The 18,738-nt window shown below is 41.5% G+C and overlaps 1 protein-coding gene across 8 annotated transcripts in view; it reads right to left on the bottom strand.

The window, feature by feature from the left end:
• Positions 1–18,738, bottom strand: part of ZNF84 (zinc finger protein 84) — a 90,307-nt gene that overhangs the window by 53,576 nt on the left and 17,993 nt on the right. For 4 of the 8 annotated variants that reach the window (XR_014021110.1, XR_014021111.1, XR_014021114.1 and 1 more), the window contains exons 1-2: positions 4,438–4,583; positions 3,045–3,236 (exon numbers count right to left, since the gene is read on the bottom strand). The exons of 1 other annotated variant lie outside the window; for it this stretch is intronic. The gene's annotated coding sequence lies outside the window, so the exon portion shown is untranslated. Of the gene's footprint in view, positions 1–3,044; positions 3,237–3,460; positions 3,751–4,437; positions 4,584–18,738 lie in introns of those variants that run through there. 3 more of the 8 variants (XR_014021113.1, XR_014021112.1, XR_014021115.1) reach the window with 3 other exon arrangements.

Genomic DNA, 18,738 nt, shown 5'->3' with positions numbered 1-18,738 from the left:
AGCTGGGGATGTAGGTCAGTAGTTAATTGCCCCTGGATTCAATCCCTGGTAGACGAACAGCAACAAAAACAAACAAAAGGGCTGGGGTTGTGGCTCCATGGTAGATCAATTGCCTGACATGTGTGAGGCACTGGGTTCAATTCTCAAAAATCCATATGCAACAAAATGAAATTAAACCCCTATCTATCACCATACACAAAATTCAATTCAAAGTGGATCAAGGACCTAGCAATTAAACCAGAGACACTGTGCCTATCAGAAGAAAAAGTAGACCCTAATATCCACCATTTGGGATTAGGCCCTAACTTCTTTAATAAGAAGCAGAAGAATTAAAAATCAAAAATCAATAAATGGGATGGATTCAAATTAAAAAGCTTCTCAGCAAAAGAAACTATCAATGAGATGAAGAGAGAGCCTACATTTTGGGAGCAAATTTTTACCACTTGCACATCAGATAGAACTCTAAGCTCTAGAATGTATGAAGAATTCAAAAACTTAACACCAAAAAAAACAAACAACCCTATCAACAAATGGGCCAAGGAACTGAATAGACACTTCTCAGAAGAAGATATACAATCAATCAACAAATATATGAAAAAATGTTCATCATCTCTAGCAATTAGAGAAACGCAAATCAAAATTATTCTAAGATTTCATCTCACTCCAGTCAAGATGGCAACTATTAAGAATACAAACAACAATAAGTGTTGGCAAGGATGTGGGGAAAAAGGCACACTCATACATTGCTGGTGGGACTGCAAATTGGTGCAACCAATATGAAAAGCAGTATGCAGATTCCTTGGAAAGCTGGGAATGGAACCATGATTTGACCCAGCTATCCCACTCCTTGGTCTATACCCAAAGGACTTAAAATCAGCATACTATAGTAAAACAGCCACATCAATGTTTATAGCAGCACAATTAACAATAGCTAAGCTGTGGGACCAACCTAGATGCCCTTCAGCAGATGAATGGATAAAGAAAATGTGGTATATATACACAATGGAACATTACTCAGCAATAAAAGAGAATAAAATCATGGCATTTGCAGGTATATGGATGGAGTTGGAGAATATAATGATAAGTGAATTTAGCCAATTCCAAAAAACCAAATGCTGAATATTTTCTCTGATATAAGAAAGCTAATTCATAATGAGGTTGGGAGTGGGATCATGGGAAGATCAGACGAACTCTAGATAGGGAAAAGGGGTGGGAGAGGAAGGGAAGGCAAGGGGGTAAAAAAGATGGTGGAATGAGATGGATATCATTACCATAAGTACATACATGAAGGCATGAATGGTGTGAATATACTCTGTATACAACCAGAGATATGAAAAATTGTGCTCTATATGTGTAATATGAATTGTAATACACTGCTGTCATACATAACATATTAAAATAAAAATAAAAATAAGTATATAAAACAAAGGTCCATTGACAACTAAAAAAAAATTAAAAAAAAAAAAAGAAAAGGAAAAAAAAGCTCTTCATTTACGTATCTTTTTGTGACCCAAATTTCAGTGCCACCTCAGGAGGACAGATTTCTCTCAGTTATAGAAGCAACTTATTTATATCCTAAACTGTGATAACACATGCATTTGAGATCAGCAACTAGCAGTTACCATTAAACAAATATTAGTAGTAACTATTGTTGCAAAAGTAAAATTATGACAAGATTTTTAAATGTATACAAGAAAAACATTACAAGTAACTCCTATCGCTAATCTAGCCACTATTTTTTTTATTTTATTATTTACTTTTATTTATTTATTTATTTAGGTGGTGGTACCAGAGACTGAACCCAGGGGTGTTCTACCTCTGAACTAATTTTGAGACTGTGTCTCACTAAGTTGCTGAAGCTAACCTCAAACTTGGAATCCTCCTGCCTCAGCTACCCCACCCCCGCCCCAGTAGCTGGAATTACAGACATCTGTCACCACACTGGCTACAGATAACATTCTTAAGAGATTGAGGAAGCTAGGGATATAGCTTGGTGGTAGAGGGCTTGCCTAATATGTGAGAGGCCCTGGGTTCAATCTCCAGTATCATCAAAAAAAGAAGAAGGAAGGGGGTGGGAGAAGAGGGGAAAGGGAGGGGGAGGAAGAGGAAGAAGAGAAAGGAAGAACAGGAGGAGGAGAAGGGGGAGGAAACAACCTAGCAGGTCACTGTGGTTTACATCTGTAATCCCAGCTACTTGAGAAGCTAAGAAAGCAAGATCATAAATTCAAAGCCAGCCTGGGCAACTTGGTGAGACCATGTCTCAGATAGAATAAAAAGTGCCAAGATGTAGATCAGTGGTACAGTGCTAATGCACAAAATCCCAGATTCAATCCCAGGTACAAAAATAAGTAAAATTTCTGAGCAATTAGGAAATTATAGCCCGCACGTGTGCATACACACACAGATATACCATGAACCAAGAAGATACTCCACAAGAAACCTAATTTTCTTTGCATTATGCTTTCACTTAGTTTCACAGAATAAAATTATGACAATGTAAACAATAAATCTCTTTATCATTCAAATCATTTTCTTCGCAGATAGCTGAATTCACAGTGTAATTTCAACTTCCTTTATAAGCTTGTAAAAGTCTACTTGGTGAGGGTTAGTCAGATTTCACTGAGAATTTGTCAAAAGGAGAGATACATGAAAATGAGTTAGATTTCATGCAGAGAATATCAAAGATTGAGAATTTCAGGTGAAAGGGATGTGATAAGCAATCTGAGTAGTTTTAAAATATTTCTAAAACTAGGTGTGGTCACACACACCTGTAATCCCAGCTACTCAGGAGGCTGAAGCAAGAGGATCACAAGTTGAGGCAGCCTGGACAACTCAGAAATATGCTGTCTCAAAATAACAAATAAAAAGATTCAACACATGAGGCTCTGGGTTCAATCCCCCCAGTACTGGGGGGGGGGGTCTGATATTTGTTACTCTGTAGACTCTAGACCTGCCTTTACTCAGTGAAACAAATATTTACAATGTTGGACCTTGAGGGAGGAGTTATCCCTGAACTAACTCTCTGATAGTCTGTCCTCACTTACCCCCTCAGCAAAAGAAGTCTAAAGCCCCTCACTGCAGAATGTGGCTCATTTTAACTTCATTGGCTTCATTTTTTCACCGTGGCAGTTTCCTGTGAACACTACATTGCTCCCTGTGATAGCAGCTCTCAGTGCATCTTTGAAAGGGAGGGGCAACTTGCATTTTCATCCTACAGTTCCAGGCTTCTTCGAATTCTAAGAGAATATCCAAGAAAGACAGAGAAGAAACTAACTTACTTGCCATGCACCAGATAATTTTTCCCCACAAAACCCAGTACAGAGAACAGCAAGGAGACAGGCACTTTGAATCCCAGAGATTTGGGAGTCAGCAGACTGAGGCAGGAGGATCCATTGCAAGTTTGACACCAGCCTCATAGACTTGGGAAACCCTATTTCAAAGCAAAAAAGGACCTGGATACCGGGATGTAGCTCAGTGGTAGAGGACGCCTAGGTTCAATCTCTGGTGAGAGAGAGAAAGAGAGTGTGAGTGTGTGTGTGTAACAAAGAGGTTCACCTCTTTCCCAACAGGTACCACGATGCCAGGAAGCCTCACACCTGGGCCCTGGACCTATGCAGTTCTGTTCAGAGCCTGTGATCACCCACCACAAGACAGAGGGGTGGAGTAGGCAAAGGCCTTCTCTGCTCTGTCTACACTCAGGGCACAGGTGCAACACAGTCCCATATACAGAACTGGTATCTCCCCGACAGACTAGGAACAAAAGCAAGAGAAACAGACAAGTCATCAGGAGCCTGATGAGAACTCCCGGAGTAAGTTTAAATTCCCCACTTTGAACAAAACATTTTAAGGAAAGATAGCAATGATATGCCGTTATGACTTAAAGCAGCATGTTCTCAATCTTGTTTTTTTTTTTTTTAAAGTAAATATAAAAAGGTAAGACGCATTAAAAAGCGTACCTACATTTGCTGACTATAAAGGCACCAAGGCGACTACCTTCGGTCATGTATCAGGAATAACGCTCTTTTTAATGTTTATTAAAATGCTTGAAACCCATCACACATTTCATATTTATCACTGATGAAGAATTAAGTCCTTGACTTCAACAAAACAACCTGCCAGCAGAGCGGTGTCAGACCAGCACCACCGGCTGAAACAAAGGCACAGTCAGCAGCAAGTTTCACAACGGCAAAAGTCTCTTCGATGAAAAGGGAAGCCAGTATCAAACCCAGAGCCGGCTTCAGGCCAAGAAGGGCCCGCCAGGGTCAGCCTCTGCCAGGTAACTTACAGAGCGCAGCGGCCGCCCGCTACCAAGCCTGGCCTCCGCGCGCCCCCGGTTCCCGCCCGCATTCCCGCCCCGCCCCGCCGCGCGCCCCCGGACTCGCCCCCAGATTCTCGCCCGGGCTCCCGCCCCGGCCTGCCGCCCGTCGCAGACACCACCTCCCCTCAGCCGGCTCGTCACTCGGATCCCCCAACATCGTCGTGCCGCCCAACCAGACGCAGAAATACGCAGCCCAGCGCCGGCCACCGAGGCCCCAAGGAGACACCGACCAGCGCGCACGCCTCCGGGCAGAGAAGGACAAAGAGCAGGGCGGCTCGGCAGAGAGCGCGTGCGCGATGGAGTGTTGCGCAGAACTACCGCTCCCAGTGTGCTCTGCGGGACGCGCGCCCCGTCGGATACGCAGACGCCCGAGAAAAGCGAGCGTGGGGGAAGCCCCTGGAAGAAGCCCGTGGGAGAGTCCGTGGGAGAGCCCGTGGGTGGAACAGTGGGAGCAGCTGTGGGAGCTGGAGGACCGTGGGAGGAGCCTGGAGAAGTTGGGGGGACCGTGGGAGGAGCCTGGAGAAGATGAGGGGCTGTGGGAGGAGCCTGGGGGGATGGGGGGGCTGTAGGAGGAAGGGGGCCGTGGGCGACTGCTTTAGGCAAAAACTACCTCCTTTATCAATGTCTCTTTTTTTTGGGGGGGGGGTGTTGATAGACTTTTATTTATTTATAAACCTAGTGCTGCACACATGCCAGACAAGTGTGCTACTGCTGACCCCAGCCCCAGCTCCTGATAAATGTCTTTGTTTCTGTACCTTGGACTCTGTTTAGTGGGGGCACACCCTTGAAACACGCAGCGGCTCTCACTAAGGATGTAGCTAAGCGGTAAAGCACTTGCCTAATATGCAGAAGGCCCTAAGTTGCCTTCAATGCCCAGCACTGAAGAAAAAAAATTAATTCCTAATGGCTCTGTTGTTTGCAAGAGGTTCCACAGAAGCATGCCCTCAGAAGGCCTGTATTTGTTTGAAGGTGTTCATTAGGCACCTCTGAATCCATCTGAAATCGCACCTAATCATAGCCTGCCCTGCATTTCATCTTTTTTCTGAGGACCTTGCTTTTGCTGAGAAGGTTATTGAATAGAAAGACATTTCCTCCATGTAATAGCTCAGTTTTAGTTTCTCATTGCTCTCATTTTGTTATACGCATCGAGAAAGCCAGCTAGTGTCCTGAATACATTGTTTAAAACTCACTTATCTACAACATTAGAGGTCAGTAGGTAATGTTAGTTGTGGAGCAGGCTTAGCTGCGGGGTAGCCTGGACACTTGACCCCCATTTGTTTGGTTCATGATCACTTGTTTGCCTCAAGTCTGAACACTCAGCCCCCACTCATCTGGTGCAACCAAAACCCACCCTGCCCGGTCTGCCTGAAGGCAGAAGATGACACCCTTAGCAACTACTGTATGATCCAATCACTGTGCGCCAACAAGGCAGCTTGCAGACCCAAACACCCCATTAGATTTTGGCTATAAAAACTCTCTCCTGCTGCCCCCCCCATCTCTCTCTCTCTGATTCTCTCTCTCTCGCTCCTCTCTCTCTTGCTTTGCTCTGAAAACTAATGTGACTCCATTTTTGAGAAACCAGCCTCTACCTCAGAGCAAAGCCTGTCCAAGGAAGGGGGTGTGACCCTTGTTCTTGGAAAAACCCACACAGCAGTCCTAAGCACATACCCATCCAGCTGAGTTGTTTGTCTGTAAATAACAGGAGAGGTATGTGGCACCACGTGTCCCTGACTCAGTTAGGCTAGGTAAGGACCCATAGCAACCCCTCTAGCAACCTCCAATCAGCATGAGACAGGGAAAATACCTGGAATGCCAGATGACCCCCAAGTAGTTTATGGTGGTTGATAACATGTTGGGAAACCATGTAGTTCAGCACGTACACCCCTCATGGCCTAAACCAATCAGTTCAAAAGAATGCCCTTCTTGTACTAACCAATCACCCCTACCCATCTTGTTCCCGCCATTGAATGTGCTAATCAATGTTAAGAGTTGTGGTTTGATTTTCCCTCGGGATGGAATGATTTGCTGTGTGATGTAGTGATGCATAGAGTATCCCCCTAAAACCTATAAAATCTCACTGAACAAAGGACCAGGGCTCACTCCCTGGGACCGCTGCAACGGAGCGGTTGTGAGTCCAGGCTCGAGCTTGCAATAAAGACTCTTGTGTGATTGCAACGGATTCGGCTCCTGGAGGTCTATTGGGGTCCCACGAATCTGGCAAAACATCTCCCCCACCTTTTCTCTCTCTCTCCTCCTCTTTCTCCTATCGATCAAACATCGCCACAATAAAGATCTCTTGGTCTCTCCAAGTGTCATGGTTACTTTCCTTTCAGGTAAATTTTCCATTTTACATCTACAAAACAAAGTCCCATTTTCTCCGTGTTCTATGGAATTTCACTATGTTCCTTCAAATTCCCCAGCAAACTCCTTCACAAAGGCTCTGCTGTTACCCTCTCCAAGGCCCTTCAGGCTTTAATAATATATTCCATGAGGTTCAAGCATGTGATGTGATGTGGCTCAAGCGGTAGCGCGCTTGCCTGGTGTACGTGCGGCCCGGGTTGGATCCTCAGCACCACATACAAAGATGTTGTGTCCGCCGATAACTGAAAAATAAATATTGAAATTCTCTCTCCTCTCTCTCTCCCTCTCTCACTCTCTCTTAAAAAAAAAAAAAAAAAAAAGCATGTGGGAGGCCACTCTGAATGATTTGTGTTCTCAGTCCTGAAGTGAAGAAGCTTTGACACTACCTGGACATTGCCCCGGTCCCGGAAGTTTGAGGATGTGTCTTCAGACATAGGTGTGTCGCCCCATGGATTGAGCTACACTCACCTGTTCCTTTGTGATATTACCCCTTTTCCCTGTTTGGGATAGAATGTTTGTAGAGAATCAGAGGTAACTGTGTTACTATTACTGTCCTTGATGGAGTCTGCCTGCAAACGGGATATTCTGTCAAGGTATAGATATGTAACAGCGGACATGCTTGAAAACGAGGTGTCTGCTGTCCTTGGGAGGGCCTACTCGCAAACGAGAGGCTCCTTCAAGTTTTAGATAAGGTAACAGTGGACATGCTTGAAAACGAGGTGTCTGCTGTCCTTGGGAGGACTTGCCTGCAAACGGGATGTTCTGCCAAGTGGGCTAGGAGGGCGCTGAGAAAAATTTTTTATCTGTTCTAAACAAAGATCAGAGCTCAGCATACTCTAGGTCAATGGAAGTGTAACTGATGTGATACAGCAATCTGTATGCGGGGTAAAAATGGGAGTTCATAACCCACTTGAATCAAACTGTGAAATATGATATATTAAGAACTATGTAATGTTTTGAACGACCAACAATAAAAAAAAAATAAAAAAATAAAAAAAATTTTTAAAAAAGAGTAGATTAGCCATGAGAAGCGGGTCACTTCTGATTAGAAAGTAAAACTTCTGTATGCTATGTTTAATTAGCTGAAAGACCTGATTTATTGATGTTGGAAGGCTGCCTTCTTTGTTCACAATACTATAAAAAGATTGCTTGTACACAATAAAGGACTTTTTTTCTGCTGCTGCTTCGCTTGCTCTGCTTCTTCTTCTTCTTTCTTTTCCCATGCTGAACTGCAAGTGAATTACTGCAACAATGTTCCATGGAAACACTTTGTGTGTCCCTTTCTCTTGTTCTGCCTTTGGGTATGGCCTTCCTAGATGTCAGTCAACCTGCTGACAGCAGACATCAGGAAGCTAGACTCAACCCCCTGAAACCTGACCCCTTGCCTCATTTGAATGGCTTCCTCCCAAGAAAAGGGTTTACTTGTGCACTCGAAAGTTCTCTCTCTCTCTCTCTCTCTCTCTCTGGACCCTTAAGGTCAGAGGAGCTGTACAGGAACCAAAGAAAAAGGTATCTCTGGCTCTTGTGTGGTTATTTCATGAAGCCCAGTTCCCCTGGAGTGACCCTGAGTGTTTCAGTGAACATGACACTTGCAAATTCTGGGTAGTAACACCCAGTGCCATGTTTTAAGTTTTTATTGAATAGCACCCCACCCCAGTACCAAATTTTTATTCCCATCATAACTGCTTTCCAAAATATCACCCAAAACTTTATTACATACATGACTATGAAGATGTTATTATTTTTCACGGTTGGACTACTTGAAGTTTCTTAACATTGAAGCCTCTCAAAAACTGCTTTACTGACGTAAGCCAGTGATCCCAATGACTTGGGAGACTGAGGCAGGAGGATTGAAAGTTCAAGGCCAGCCTGAGCAATATGGCAAAACTGTTTCTCAAAAACTAAAAAAAAAAAAAAAAAGTTTGGGGATGTAGCTCAGTGGTAGAGTGTCCCTGGATTCAATTATGGGGAGTTAGGGTTAGGAGAAGACTGCTTACATGATAGATGGTTTTCAAGAACAAGTATTCCAGGAAAAAAGAAAGACACACATTGCTTTTTATATCCTGAAAAGTATTGCACCATCACTTCTGAAAGAACCAGAAAGTCCAGTGGTCCATTTTCAGAATACAGTACTCAGCCTTAAATCTAAAATTAGAATGAAAGAAAGGCCCCCAGAGGGGATCTAGAGAAGGGAAAGTTGCAAAATAGCACTACAGCCTGTGGGTGTGGCAAATCCAAAGTCCACTGCACCTGAACAGCCCCTTGACAAACAGGAGGGCTGGGAAGGGGTGGGCCTGGCCAGCAGAAAGAGAACAGCAAGCTGCATGTATTTAAGAATGCATTCACCCTAAGAAGACTTTCCCACCACAAGATAACAAAGGGACTTGGGGATAACTTTAAATGACCCAAGGCATATTTCTTCAAATAACCCAATAGGAGACATTAAAACCTAGGTGACTATACAGATGCCATAGTACTCAGCCAACAAGGAACCAAGGAAGGGACCTTGCACTCTAGATTGTTATGGCAAGATTGCCATAAATCACCTAGTCTATCTTAAAGCAGGAGACAGAACCTTTATTCACCTGCTGGTGATCCAGATCCACCAGCTGATGGGCCAAGGAGCAGGCTGAAAGTCTGCACCCTTCAACCCCCTCCTGGGGTTTGAATATACCTTTTATAGTCCAAAACCACATTAATCATAAGTGGCTGTTGCTATGATTCAAAACCATAAACAAACGTCGTGAGATCTGAAATCATAAGCAGAAGGGAAGTGAGTCAAAACGACCCTAGTTGAGTATAAGTTAAAGAATGATTACTAACATCTAGATGATCAATCTCTAACAGGGTACATTGTCCAAGAAAAATGGGAGCCAAAGAGAATAATTTTACATTGTATAAGAATTTCCATTTTGTGTTGCCAAACATGCTGTGCTAAGAAATTGTTGATGGGTACAGAGGCGGGGTGTTCCCATGGGAGAAGCATTTCTTACATAATGTGGGGTCTCCATTAAAATGCAGTCTACTTGGTCACTGCCCATATAACCTGGCCCATAACAAGGGAATAAAATGCTAGTCGTACCCAGTATGTACATTTCTGATACCAGATGCCAGATCTTGCAACACAATCATTAAAATAAAGCCTCTGCTTGTGCTATAAGTCCATTCTTTGGGTTGGACAGGTGAGTGTGTTTCTCACATTTCCACCACATTCTTTTGGCTTAAAGTAAGTTACAAAACTCAAAGCAGTGGGATGAGAATTTCAAAGGGAGGAACAGTAGGGCACATTATAAATGATTTATGAAATGAGAGCTACTGTTAGAGCCATCTTTGGAAAAGAAAATATTCCACCTGTGTCAACAAGGGTCAATCACTGGGATTTCCTATGGTCGCCCTAATACAGGCATATACAAAGATGTGAAAAAGAGATCTGGATTCCATTTATCTGAAAAATTTCATCTATTAGATTAGCCTATGATAATTTCTTTTGCTGTCTCTATACTAATTTGGTGTAAAGGTTTTACTAAGATTGTAAAGTGAATTTAGGGATAATTTATCCTTTAAATTTTTTCTTATACTTCCTAACATATAGTGATAAAGTCCTCAATGTTTGGTAAACTTTTCCTAGAGAATCATTTAGGCTTCTTATTCATTTATTTCAAATTCATTATTTGATTTATTAAGTTTTGCTTTTTCTGCTTGGTCAACTTTGGCAATGTATAATTCCCTAGAAGATTAAAAAATGTTATCTAAGATAATATTGAAAGGTTATCTAAGATAACACATTTAGAGATTTATGATTATTCTTTGCATTCTCTTCATTTTCAAAAATCTAAACTATCTATATATCCTCTTTTCATCTAATATTATTTTTAGGTACTTTATCATAAATGCCCACAAATCTATCCTCCAATCTGAGAAATAGGAAGCCACAAATAATTTGCAAACTCAGTTTACTGTTCCCTCTTCCCCACTCACTGCTTCTTCCATAGAGATAGAAGCTACCTTTTTTGGTTATCATTTCTAGCTTTTTTTTGGGGGGGGGCATACCAGGAATTGAACCCAGGGACACTTAACCAGTTAGCCAAATCTCCAGCCCTTTTTTATTTATTTTTATTATTTTTTTTAAGATATTTTACTTGGATATAGAGTTCTAAGTTGGCAGATTCTTTCACCACTTAAAGTTGTTACTTTAGTGTGTCTTTGCTTGCATTTTTTTAAGAGAGAGTGAGAGAGGAGAGAGAGAGAGAGAGAGAGAGAGAGAGAGAGAGAGAGAGAGAGAGAGAGAGTTTTTTTAATATTTATTTTTTAGTTCTCGGCGGACACAACATCTTCGTTGGTATGTGGTGCTGAGGATCAAACCCGGGCCGCACGCATGCCAGGCGAGCGCGCTACCGCTTGAGCCACATCCCCAGTCCTCCAGCCCTTTTTTATATTTTATTTAGAGATAGGGTCTCACTCAGTTGCTTCGGGCCTCACTAAGTTGCTAAGGCTGACTTTAAACTCATGATCCTCCTACCTCAGCCTCCTGAACCGCTGGGATTACAGGTGTGTGCCACCATGCCCAGATCCTAGATTTTTTGTTTAATTATTTTATCACATCAACATATATGTCTAAACAACATGAAATTCCATTTCATTTTATTTTGGTTTTCACCCTGGTATTATGCTACCTGTAGCCTTTTGGCAGTTACCTTTATCATATAGTGATATCAGTCTGGAATGTGAACATGTTGCTTATTCTATTGCAATTTATTTGGCAGTATTTATATTCATTGACTGAATATAATAGTTTATTTATTTTCATTTTACATATTTATTAGATTTTTCATTTTCATTGAAAGTTTTTTGAGATAATTACAAATTTACCTACAGTTGCTGGGTGTAGCAGCACATGCCAGTAGTCCCAGGTATTCATGGGCACTGAAACAGGAGATCCCTTGAGCCCAGGAGTTCAAGACCAGCCTGAGAAACAGAGAGACCCCATCTTAAAAAAAATTTACCTGCAGTGTGAAGATTAATAGAGAAATCCCTTCTACACATTTCCAAATTTTTCCCACTGTTATTATTTTAACAAAATTATTACAATATCTCAGCCTTTGATAAAATACACAATACTTAAAAATTGCCCGGTTTCTCTTATACTTGGGTATGTATTAAGTTCTGTTTAACTTCATCACCTGCATAAGTTCATGTATCCACAACCAGAGTTAAGATATTTAAGAGTTCCAACACCACAAGTAAATTTATTTTTATATATTTTATACTTGATACTATCAGATATGGATTCATAAGGTGCAGGAGGAGAATTATGTTCTGGTATGCTTTCTATAAGACTATATGATCTAGTAGGTTTATACTGTTATTCAAAATATCTATTTCTTTTTTTTTTAAAGAGAGAGTGATAGTGGGAGAGAGAGAGAGAGAGAGAGAGAGAGAGAGAGAATTTTTAATATTTATTTTTTAGTTATCGGCGGACACAACATCGTTGTTTGTATGTGGTGCTGAGGATCGAACCCGGGCCGCACGCATGCCAGACGAGCGCGCTATCGCTCGAGCCACATCCCCAGCCCAATATCTATTTCTTTTTTAATATTTCTTTTTTAGCTTTAGGTGGACACAATATCTTTGTTTTATTTTTATGTGGTGCTGGGGATCAAACCCAGTGCCTCACACATGCCAGGTGAGCACGATACTACTTGAGCCATATCCCAACCCCTATCTATTTATTTTTTAAAAATATTTTTTAGTTGTAGATGGACACAATACCTTTATTTATTTATCTTTATGTGGTGTTGAAGATGGAATCCAGTGCCTCATCCATTCTGGGTGAGTGCTACACCACTGAGCCACAACCCCTGTCCCCAAATCATCTTGTTAATGGTTATGGGTTAAATGATATCTACTTTTACCAAAAGAGATTGTTGGAATCTTAACTCCCATTCCTCAGGGTATGATCTTATTTGGGGATAGGATATTTACAAACCTAATCTTGCTAAAATGATGTCATTAGGGTTGTACCCTAAGCCAGTATGACAAGTGTTCTTATAAACAGGGAAGTTTAGACACAGACACCTAGAAGATGAGGTAAAGAGACATAAGAAGACAAGGGAGAGGTCTAGAACAGATCCACCCCTCATGGCCCTCAGAAGGAGACCGAAACTGAAGATAGCCTCCAGAATTGTAAGGCAATGCATCTCTGTTGCTTAAGCCACCTAGTTTGTGGCTCTTTATTATGGAAACCCTAGAAAACTAATACATTGATTTACTGCTTAATTGTTCTACATATTATTGGAGGTGGCATATTGAATCTCCAACTATAGCTGTTGTTGTTTCTCTCCTTATTTCTGTGAGATTTTTGCCTCATATATTTTGATTCTCAGTTGTTTGGTACATATAAATTTATAATTGCTATATCATCTTGATGTAGTCTGCTGCCTCTGACCCACGTGGGCAGCTGAATTTAGGGTCATTCGTGAGAATTTCCAGGGACACTAAATAAAACATAGACACACACTTTACCTTTAAACAAGCTTCAGGATTGTTTCTCCACTCTCAGCTTGCAGCTCCCCAAATGGGAGAGCAAGAGAAAGTCACCAGAGGCTGGCGAGAGAGAGCGAACACGTCCGGAGGTGGGCTTTTATTGGGGGGGGGACCTTTATTCTTAGAAAGCTCCATCCAAAAAAAAGCCAGAAGGGGCAGGGTCACAAGGGACCAGTGAGTGTAATTCAACCTCAGGGGTGACACTCACATCTGAAGACATACCCTCAACTTCCAGAACCGGGACGACAAAATGTAGTGATTGGTCAAAGCCTCTCCTCTCGCTTCAGGATGGAAGGTGTGGGTCATTCAGAATGGCTCCCTGCAGTAGTCACTCTTTTATCTTTATAAAATGTGGCTCTGTATCAAATAAAAATTTTGTTTTAAAGACTATTTTGAGGGATGGGAGTGTGGCTTAGCTTGTAAGCATACATGGGGCCCTGGGTTCAGTTCCCAGCACAGTAATGTAATAAAGTTATAGTCTATTTTGTCTGACATTAGGATAATCACTCAAGTTTTATTACAGCTACTGTTTGCAAGACATATATTTTTTCATTCTTTTACTTCTAGTCTTTTCATATATTGAATCTGAAACAGTCTCCTGTAGAGTGCTCATAGATTTTACTTCATTATCCAATTTCATACACCATGCCTTTTGATTAACTAGCTCATTCTCATTTGTTATCTATATAATTGGATTTATAACTGCTGTTTTCCCTTTTGTTTATTATTCTCATAATTTCTTCATTAATTTCTTTTGCACTAAGTGAATATTTTTAATATAAATTTGCATCTTTTTTTCTTCAGTACTGGGGAATGAGCAGTGAGGCTCAACCATTGAGTCAAACCCTCTGTTTTCATGTTTTAATTATTTTGAGACAGAGTTTTGCTAAGTTACTGAGGCTGGCCTCAAATTTGTGATCCTTTTGTCTCAGCCTCCCAAGTAGGTGGGATTATAGGGGTGCATCATTGCACCTGGCTGCAATGTTTGTGTTTTATTGTTTTGCAGTACTGGGGATTGATTCCAGAGATTTTTCACTTGCTGGACAAGTGCTGCACCACTGAGCTAAACTTCAAGAGCCCATTTTTATCATTTTCTTTTGCGACCGGGTCTTGCTATGTGGTAGGGACTTTCTCAAAACAAAGGAAATATGGTACCATTAGTATCAGTGTGCACATTCCATAAGTCTTTTGTAACACTGTGTCAACCCTATAGTATACAGATACAATTCCCAGGCAGACCTTGTTACCTTGCATGGAAGCTGGCATGAAGAGAAGGCTAACAAGAGCTGATAAGCATGTGACTCCTGGTTGGGCCCTCCACCTCTGAATAAGAATCTGCTGAGCCCGTGCCAGCACTCAAAAACACACTTCCTGCTGAAGGCCCGGGTGTCCTGACTCTCTATGCCAGAATCCTGCAACAGCTAAGATGCCCAGGCTGGCCTTGAACTTGCCATCCTCCTACCTCAGGCTTCTGAGTCACTGGGATTATGGGTAGCTTAAAGCTTGTAATGTCTTTTTCTTAGAGATTTTTTTCACCATTTTTTTTAGTTACTTCCTCCAGGGATAGCTACTACTGATTTATACTACTTTAATTTGAATCAGATGTTAAAAATATTTTTGAGCTGGGTGTGCTGGCACACACTTGTAATCCCAGCGGCTCAGGAGGCTGAGGCAGGAGGATGGCAAGTTCAAACCCAGTCTCAGCAACTTAGTGAGGCACTAAACAACTCAGCAAGACCCTGTCTCTAAATATTTTTTTTAAATGGCTGGGGATATTGCTCAGTGGTTAAGCACCCCTGGGTTCAATCCCCAGTATCAAAAAACAATCCTATTATTCATTTGTTATTATTATTGGGGAGGGTATTAGAGATTGAGCCCAGGGAGACTTTACCACTGAATTTACCTAGCCCTTTTTAAATTATTATTATTTTCAGTTGTATATGGACAGAATAACTTTATCTATTTTATATGTGGTGCTGAGGATCAACCCCAGTGCCTTACACGTGCTAGGCAAGTGCTCTACCACTGAGCTACAACCCCAACAAAGCCCCAGCCCCTTAAAATTTCTTTTGAGTCAAGGTCTTGCTAAATTGCCCAGACTGGCCTTGAACTTGTGATCCTCTTGCTTTAGCCTCCCGAGTTACTGGGATTACAGGCTTGTACCACTATGCCTACTAATTTTATATCTTTTAAAAAGCCGAGGAAGTGTATATTTACAGCTTTTGTTATGCTTGCCATTTGTTTTCTCTGATTCTATTCATTTGCTGCACTGGCCTTAAGTTACTATTTGGAGTCCTTTCCCTGGCCTGACACAACTGTGCTCCCACCTTTCTTCTTCCTTCCTCATGGTGTTATTGACAGAGTCCACTTCTCCATGCAGGGGAGGTGGAGGGGAGCAGCACCGCTTTATACACATAGGACTCTTGGTTGGCACTCTAGCTCCCCCTGAACACCCCACTTCCTGCTGCCCTCCACTGTTTCTAAAAACAAGTTAGCTGTTGATCTTAATGGATTTCCCTTGTGTTCCATTTCTCTTTGATGCTCTCAACATTTTCTTCTTTTCAGATTTCAGCATTTTTAATATTATATGTTAGATAATGTTCTTTCTTTGCATGTATTCAACTTGAAGTTTACTGAGCTTTTTCAATGTATAGATGAGAACTTTTCATCAAATTTGGGAAGTTTTTAGGCCTCTCATTGCCTTTTGGGCTCCCTTTTCTCTCTCCTCTCTTTCAGGTACTTCCATTGTGGGTATGCTTGATTTTGTCCCATACTTATCTGAGGCTATTTATTTTTCTTCATTCTTACCCTCTCTTCTTTGGATTACATAACCACGATCAGCTTGTCAGTTTTTTATTTATTTATTTATTTATTTATTTTTAAGAGAGAGTGAGAGGGGGAGAGAGAATTTTTTTAATATTTATTTTTTAGTTATCAGCGGACACAACATCTTTGTTTGTATGTGGTGCTGAGGATCGAACCAGGGCCGCACGCATGCCAGGCGAGCGCGCTACCACTTGAGCCACATCCCCAGCCCAACTTGTCAGTTTTTTAAATTCTTTTTTCTGCTAATTCAAATCTGTTGATGATCTTCTCTACTTATTATTTTAATATTCCTTATTTGATGAACATTATCTTCATACCTTCCTTTATGTCTTTGAACATTCTTAGAACAGCTGCTTTGAAGTCTATGCTATCTGCTACTTGGTCATGCCTACAGGAAGTTTTTGTTTCTGTTAAGGCAATTTTGTTGCCTGCTATTTTTCTCACATTATCAGTCAGACTTTCCTGTTTCTTTTTATGTTTTAGATAATGTAAAAACTCAACTTTGTATATGGGCTCCTTAGGCAATCATAATTGTTACAGCCAACTGTTGGCATAGTGACTGGCAGGTTACTTAGGTCTTTCTGTCCCATGGGGTGACATCTTTGATGTAAGACTCAATGAGAGTGCAGACTCAATCACCTACCATCACTGTGATGACAGTTTTGGCAGGGTCTTCTCTCTCTTCGTCAGCTGTTGACTATTAATTGCTAGCTATTGTTTTGACCTAGAGGTAACCGAATCTATTCTAACATCTGATTCAATTAAATCTGGACAGCTTTACAGGAATAGTGTTTGAGGTCATTGGCTATGTTAGGACCCCAGGAGGGTGTATTTTAGCTGTCTCTCTCCCTGGTAACTCCAGCAAATTAGGAACTTAGCTTTTGTCTCCGATGAGTCTACCAGTCTCCTCTTAATTCCATAGCATCACAACTTCATTGGAGGATCCTATAGGCTGGACTTACACTCCAGCCCATGAAGCCAGTTCCTTTAGGGAGAAACCTGGAACTCTGCCTCTCCCCATGAGCATAATTTTGAGTCACAGTCCTGGAGCTGGGGACAATGGCTCATTTTTCTTTGACTTACCCCTACCTTAGGATCTGGAAGCTCAGTAGGGGGATGAAAAAGAGCTATGGTCTCTGGGGCTCTCAGCTTGTCTCTCCTGGTGTGAAATCTCTACTTTAAGAGTGGGCTAGGGTTGTGGCTCAGCAGTAGAGTACTTGCCTTGCATGTGCAAGCCCCTGGGTTCGATCCTCAGCACCACATACAAATAAATAAATAAAAATAAATAATTATATTTTTAAAAGGAAGGAAGGAAGGAAGGAAGGAAGGAAGGGCTGGGTGAGGATGACTTGGTCCTTGTATTCTCAACATGCTAGACCTCATGTGGAGCCTCCATCCCATGAGTGAAGGCTGGATGGAAAAGGAGCACCCACATCTTGGGAACCCTTGTGTGGTACTTCATCTCTGCCACAGGTAGCTGGGGGTGGGGGCAGGGCCTGAAGAGGCACCGTAGGCCTCAGCTGGGAGCTGGAGGAGTGGAAACCCTGGGACTTTTTATACTTCCCAAGTGGAGTTTCCACCACGGTGAGCAGGAAAGGAGGGAGTAAGATATTGCTCAGATGCCATGGACTCTCACTCATCACACCAAGTTTAGTAGGTTTTCTTGAATATGTTTCTCCATTTGATGTATGTCCTTTTGCTGTTTCAGGGATTTTAAATTCTTTGCAGCTTCACTGGGATTCAGTCCAAAGAGCTCCTTAGTCTGCGTGCTGGAAGGGGAACTCCTTATCCCATACTCTTTTGAGTACTTCTTTACTTTCTAGCACAGCAAGATAATAAAATTTCATCCCATATTTTCCCAACTGCAGCCCTAGACTGAGCCATTTCTTCAAGGCTCTCTAGTTCCTTATGGTGGGAAATGGTAGTTAGACAGCAAAGTAGGAACAGCCAATGTGCTTATTTTTATTGGATGTAAGTGTGTCTCAGATCTGTCAGGATACAGTGCAAGAAGTATGCACATCTGTGTCTATGTCTTTACACACAGTCATGAATTCATACTGACACTTCCCATTCCAGTCCAACACCACAGGGGTTCCTCGTCAAAATTCCTAACTTCCTTTGCCAACAGTGAGAAACCTGGCTCTCATTTTCCGTACTATAATTACTTGCTTGGTCTGGAATACACATTAGTTTCAGTATTGCCTATCCATATCACTGTGAAAAACCAACTCCTCACTAGAATTCACTCATTCCCTGAAGTTCTTAAGTGTGAGAACATTAGTTGAAGTATTATATTTAGGAACTATACATAGGGAGGGTGGATACACTCACAGTATTATATGCATGTATGAAAATGTTGCAAAGAAATCCATTATTTTGTACATTATGTATTAATAATGAAAAAATATACAAAAAAACACACTCAGTTAATTGTCCCACCCCTTACTCCAGTCTCACAACCTCAAGGCAACCAATGTTTCTAGTTTATTCATTCATTCAGTATTTCTATGGAAATGTGCAGGTATATGTGATGTTTTGTACTTCCTCTTTTGATTTAAAAAGTTTGTTGTTATTGTTTTTTTTTTTTTTTGTACTGGGGATTGGATCCAGGGATGCTTAACCACTGAGCCACATCTTCATCCCCAGCCCATATATATTATATATATATATTTATATATATATATATATAT

Source organism: Spermophilus citellus, assembly GCF_964194105.1.
Source record: "Spermophilus citellus genome assembly, chromosome: 3".
Lineage (NCBI taxonomy): Eukaryota > Metazoa > Chordata > Mammalia > Rodentia > Sciuridae > Spermophilus > Spermophilus citellus.
Note: the sequence above shows the minus strand (reverse complement) of the source record. Positions and strands in the feature narration are given on the sequence as shown.